The following is a 6000-nucleotide window of genomic DNA, read 5'->3' as shown; positions in this document are numbered from 1 at the left end:
CAGAAGGGGAACTAGGTGCTATTCACAAAATGGAGGCGGAGTTTTGCCATTGAGTTAAGTCAGACCAGTATTTCACTCTATTATTGATCAGGCATGACTAATTTTTTATTGTTATTTAAAAATTTGTACAATCTTGCATTGAATTTTCTAGATACTTCAGTGGATGAGTCAATGTCTGTATGTTGGTAACTAGATATGGTCTGAAGTTTGTGTGTTTTAGACACAGATTAAAGCAGTGGTTCTTAACCTGGGGTGCACGCAGCCCCCGGGGATGCAAGATGTCCTTTCTGCGGGTGCGAGACATGCCAGATATTTTTAGAAGGTAAAACATAGCAAACACAAATTAAACACAGACACGTAAGTACAACTCCTTTGTTTCAACAAACCTATGTATTTATTAACATTATACATTTTTAACTATTACTGTGTTAAATTTTAACTGTGAAATTAAAATAAATAATTCTCTCTCTTTCATTCTATAGTTATGGTATATCTAGGTTTAAAGAACTGACCTACTTCAATGATTTTTAATAAGGGGTGTGAGAACATATTTCTGAGAACCAAAGGGGTGCAGGCTGCAGTGAAGGTTAAGAACCACTGGATTAAAGCTATTGTGAAACACCTATTTTTACTAATATGGGGTTATATTGTAGGTACAAGAGTATAATGCACAAAGATCAACATTTGGCATTTGAGACTTATGCAAAGGAAACCAAAATAGAAAGGGAATTAATCAGGGCTGTGTACACCGTCCACTAAAAGGGAAGCTCCTATGAAACCTTTTTGCTGCAGTAAGGCATTAAATAATTCTAATTCTCATAGGAATTTGAAGAATTGAAATAAGAAATGTAGTTTTTGTTAAACAGATTGTTACCTTTTGTGTTTTGAATAGGAGTAAAGTTAATAAGACTTAAAAAAAAAACCCAACAACTTTAAAGTTAAAATGGCATCAGCAATGTCAGCACAGTTTAAGGACTTGCAGGGACAGCAGAGGGAGTAGAGACCATTTTATTTTTGCAGAACCCAGTAGTAGTAAGATTTGTATAGTACTTTATTAAAAATAATGTAGATTTAGGGTCTGATTTTGAGACATAAAATTATGTCTAATTTCCCAGGCATTCAGGCATGCAAATCAGGTAGTTGTATGTGCAAACGACCTTAGCCAATTTGTGAGTGTAATTGTGTGCCCAACCTATTAAAAAAACCCAGGACCTTATAATCCACAGGATTTTCCACATCTACAAAATGAATACAAGTAATGTTTTTAGGTCCAAACTTTCACCTGCTTCTACGTTCCTTTCAAATGCGATTATAGGTGAGAAATATTCCAAGAAAAAAATAGTTCTGGATAGTTATGCCATAATTTTGGTACCATGATTTTATATAATTAAATATGCTTTATTTATATATGTAAACATAATTGGTAAGCTATTATTTTTTTTAATCATGTATAAACAACTTTCCAGTACATAAGGAATTAGAAATTTGAAGAAGCACCAGCTTAGTTACACTGATTAAAAAACAAATCATGGAGTTGTGTAATGGAGTGAAGTGATTTGTTTTAGGACAGGGGAAGAAGAATGAGGCCTAGTGGAAGAACTGCTCAAACAGCAGGTCTAATTTTCACACCAAAATTTAGGGAATTTGAATTTCAGCAAGTGGACAGCCCCCAAACCCTTAAATATTCTACCACAAATACGTAGGGAGCTAAATACTCCAATTGCCAGGGTCGTACTAGGCTCAATGTAGCAGGGTGCTAAGCACCAAGCCCCAATCCAGCAACATACTTAAGCACATGCATTAACTTCAGGCACAAGTATTTCTGTAACTTCATTAGAACTACTCACATGCTCGAAGTAAAGCACATGCTCAAGTGGTTCTGTGGATTTTCAGGACTGAGCCTTCTGTGAAAGCCCTAAGGAGAATCCATTTATTTCCCCTACCCACAGTCAACAAGTGTCCATTCTGCAGTTGCCCAGATCTAGAGGCCCTGCATTATATCTGTCAGCTCCCAGTCCGTGAGGACTGACTGCCTCCTGCCTGCTACTGGAGCTAGCCAATCAGCTGTTTGGGGGTGGAGAGAGTCTTTGATACAAAGTACAAGGCACTTCCTTTCCTTCTTACCATTAAGCCTGCTGAGCCAAATTCATTCCTACTGTAACATCCCTGACTTCACACCAGGACTTAGCATGGCCTGCTGTTCTCACAGGGCACATGGATTCCTGAGATCAGGGCAGTGCATAATGTTTATAATGTTGTGGTATATAAATGTAGGCAATGTAATAACACCGGAATAGCTAAATGTATGAAATGATAAAACAGATATTGAGATCAACACTTGCAGTCGGTTTTACTAAATTTTACCCATCTTCCCCCTCAGGATTTTCAACATAAACCCTGCTGAAAATCATAGTCTTTGCAGGAGTGAACACTCATAAGACTGTAAAACAATTCACATTATAAGCCCCTCACATGTATGCAGTTTTCTAAAAAGAATCTCCTTTTTTTCTGAAATCTTCAATGATTGGTTTCTAACCAAAAGATAATTATTTATTTTTAAAAAGTTAAAAGACAAACCCTTCAAGTGTATGACTTATATAAAAGTCGAGGGGGGGGGGGGAGAAGGGAGGCATTTTCCCCATTATAGAAGAAATTATATCTTTATAATTTTGGCCCATCTACCTCAAAAACAGCATACATTTTTAACATTGTTAGTGGCCCTTAATAAAGACTATAAATGGCACTAAAGATGACAAATATTAGCTTTCTTTTAAAAAAACATGTCCATTAAAGTTCTGACCAGCTGATCATAACATTGCACTATTTATCATTGACATATTGACTTTAGCATGCACATCAGTTGCACTTCTATTCCTATCCCCCAGCAGTGCAACCAGTGTCATTTCACTGCACAAAATGGTGAATTTGGGGTTGGTTGCAGAGCTTGCACTCATGGGGGCTTCCTGTGCTGCACAATACAGTGTTTGGGACCTAAGGAGGGTCAGGAGCAGAGGATCCATTGTTGCGAAACTCTTCCAGTCCCAAGAACAGAGGGTATACTAAAATTGGGGAGGCTACTGTAGCCACTAAGCTGGAGAAGCCTGATTGGAGAAAAAATGCTCCATGGTCCCAGAGGAAGAGAGAAGGTGAGCAGTTGTTCTCCCAACAATGCTTAGGCCAGTTCTAGGACATGGATTTGGGCATGCATTCACAGTAGACAATTCTGTTAGGGTCATCAACTTTCTAATTGCACAAAACCAAACACCGCTCCCCAGGCCCCATCCCTTCTCCGAGACCCTGCCCTCACTTGCTCCATCCCTCCTTCCTCCATTGCTCACTCTCCCCCACCCTCACTCACTTTCACCAGTCTGGGGCAGGGGGTTGAGGTGTGGGAGAGGGGTGAGGGCTCCGGCGGGGGAGCAGGTTCTGAGGTGGGGCCAAGGATGAGAGGTTTGGGATGTGGGAGAGGGCTCCAGGCTGGGACAGGAAGTTGGGATGTGGGGAAGGTATGGGCTCCAGGCTGGAGGTGCAGGCTCTGGGTGTGGCTAGAAATGAAGGATTCAGGGTGCAGGAGAGGGTTCTGGGCTGGGGCAGAGGGATGTGGGCGGGGGTTTTAAGGACTCCAGCTGGGGGTGCAGGAGAAGGCTCTGTGTCTCAGCAGGGGGATGGGGTGGTGTGGGCTCTGTTAGGGAGTCTGGGTGTGGGTGGGGACTCTGGGCTGGGGCAGGGGGTTGGGGTGAAGGAGAGGGATCGGGGTGCTTACCACAGTGCTGGGAAGTGGCCACCAGGTCCCTGTAGCCCCTAGATCAGGGGTTCTCAAACTGGGGGTTGTGACCCCTCAGAGGATCAGGAGGTTATTACATGGGGGAGGGGGAAGTCATGAGCTGTCAGCCTCCACCCACAAACCCTGCCTCACCTCTAGCATTTATAATAGTGTTAAATATTTTAAAATGTGTTTTTAAATTTATAAGGGGGGGAGGTCACACTCAGAGGCTTGCAGTGTGAAAGGAGTCATCAATACAAAAGTTTGAGAATCCCTAGATGCATGGGCAGCGAGGGAGACACTGCCCCCGCAGTTCTCATAGGTCATGGTTCCCAGCCAATGAGAGTTGCAGAGCCATCCCTCAGGGTCAGCAGGACAGCACATGGAGCCTCCCTGGCCGCCCACGCATCTAGGGGCTGCAAGGGGCCGGCGGCCGCTTCCGGGAGCCACACAGAACTAGGGCAGGCAGGGAGACTACTTTAGCCTTGAGCCCCCAGTCAGTGGCACAGCGGACTTAACAGCCTGGTCGGCCCCACCACCATGGTCCCTTTTCAAGTAGGTGTTCCAGTCAAACACTGGACACCTAGCAACCTTACCATGTGTACGCACCTCCAGAGAGAGAGTCTAAGAACAAACATGAGCTGCTTCTTCAGAAGTGCAGGCTTTTAAGACTAGGTTAAAAGGGACTTGATTTTTTTTTTAAACAAAATGAGCTTCTGCTGCCTAATTCTCCCCCCGCACTTGTTTTTTTAAAATCTTAGAAATATCAACAATGGTCATTCTTGTTTTTTTCCTGGAGAACATACTAGATAGCTGCTACAACAACTCTGAGCTGAGCTTTTAGAAGAGCAGTGGTGTCAAAACATTAACAAAAATTTTCTCTTTCCAACTGTTATTCACAGAAGTTTTATATAAATGTGTCAACAAACACAACCACTACCCCAATGTTCTGAATAGTGACTTTTTCCCCTCAATTGCTCCACTTTTACTCTCTTGCTTGTCAGTTGACAAGTTGTTGAGTTATCAGAGTGACTTTTATACTAGACAAAAATCAATATTGCTAATGTAAAAGCAGTGCAAAATATTTATTTTTAATAGTGTTCAAGCCTTTGTTATAAGACATGAATTTTTTTTTTTATTCCTTTGCATGTTGCCTCTAAGAGGTAGCAGAAGGAGGCTCTCTCACACAAACTGGTGTTTTCTCCTCATTTCTCAAAAATTTAGTAGCAGGGCACTGAAAGGATTTTATTACTTTGTCTAACTCTACCATGAAAATAACGACGCTAGTACACTATTTATACTACTTTGAAGAACTAACATTGTCTCGTCAATATACAGTGATGCAATCTAAAGGGGGTGGGGGAATAAAAAGTTGTGTGTTCGCAAATCTCACTAATCTCCATTGAGTCTGCTAGTCAACAGTGGGCGACATTCATTCAATACACAAAGAATGAGTAAACAGGCTTCATACAGGGTACTCCATCGTGGGCAGGAGTGGAAGGAATTCACTTCCCAATTTGTGGACAGGGTGCATAGCTGCAACCACTATTTCAGCCCCCAACTTAAATGGGAACCACTACCCCTCCCAGCACTCCATTTTACAGGGGCCTGTTCACAGAGAACCCACTCTCTAGCATACGGATGGTGCAGAGGGCCCACACAACCTCACTGAGGGATACCATGGGACTCCAGGGGTGCAGGACCCTGGTGAACAGCCCTTCACCAAGGTGTGAATTTCATACTGATGAAGTTCTATTGTCATTTCAAAAAGGTCACAATCTGCCCACCCACATACTGATACCAAGGGCATTTTAGTTTTTCCTCTGAGGTCTTCTTTGTTCATGCTATTCAATATCACTCTTCATAAAGACTAAGAAAAGTTAAATTTACAATTAATAAGTAAGAAAAGTTCTCTATATAGATAAATGTTGCTTCTGAAGCAGTATTAGAGATTTTGTTCCACCTTTTGAGATCTCTCTGCAAACAAAAACGTGCAGGCACCTGTGTGCCTAATGTGAATACATGATCACCACACTTGCATTGATAATCAATGAAACTGGACAAAGACATGACCAGTTAGACACCTACCTTTCATAAGCAAACTGTAGTAACTGTGTGCACAAGTCAGGTGCACACATTTTTTAATCCAATTACACACATTTGAAAATCTAGGCCACATTGTCTTGCAGTTGGATCACAAATAAGTGACAATAGTGATCTCACTGCACCCCTATTAT

Source organism: Gopherus evgoodei, chromosome 14 (genome assembly GCF_007399415.2).
Source record: "Gopherus evgoodei ecotype Sinaloan lineage chromosome 14, rGopEvg1_v1.p, whole genome shotgun sequence".
Classification (NCBI taxonomy): Eukaryota; Metazoa; Chordata; order Testudines; family Testudinidae; genus Gopherus; species Gopherus evgoodei.
Note: the sequence above shows the minus strand (reverse complement) of the source record.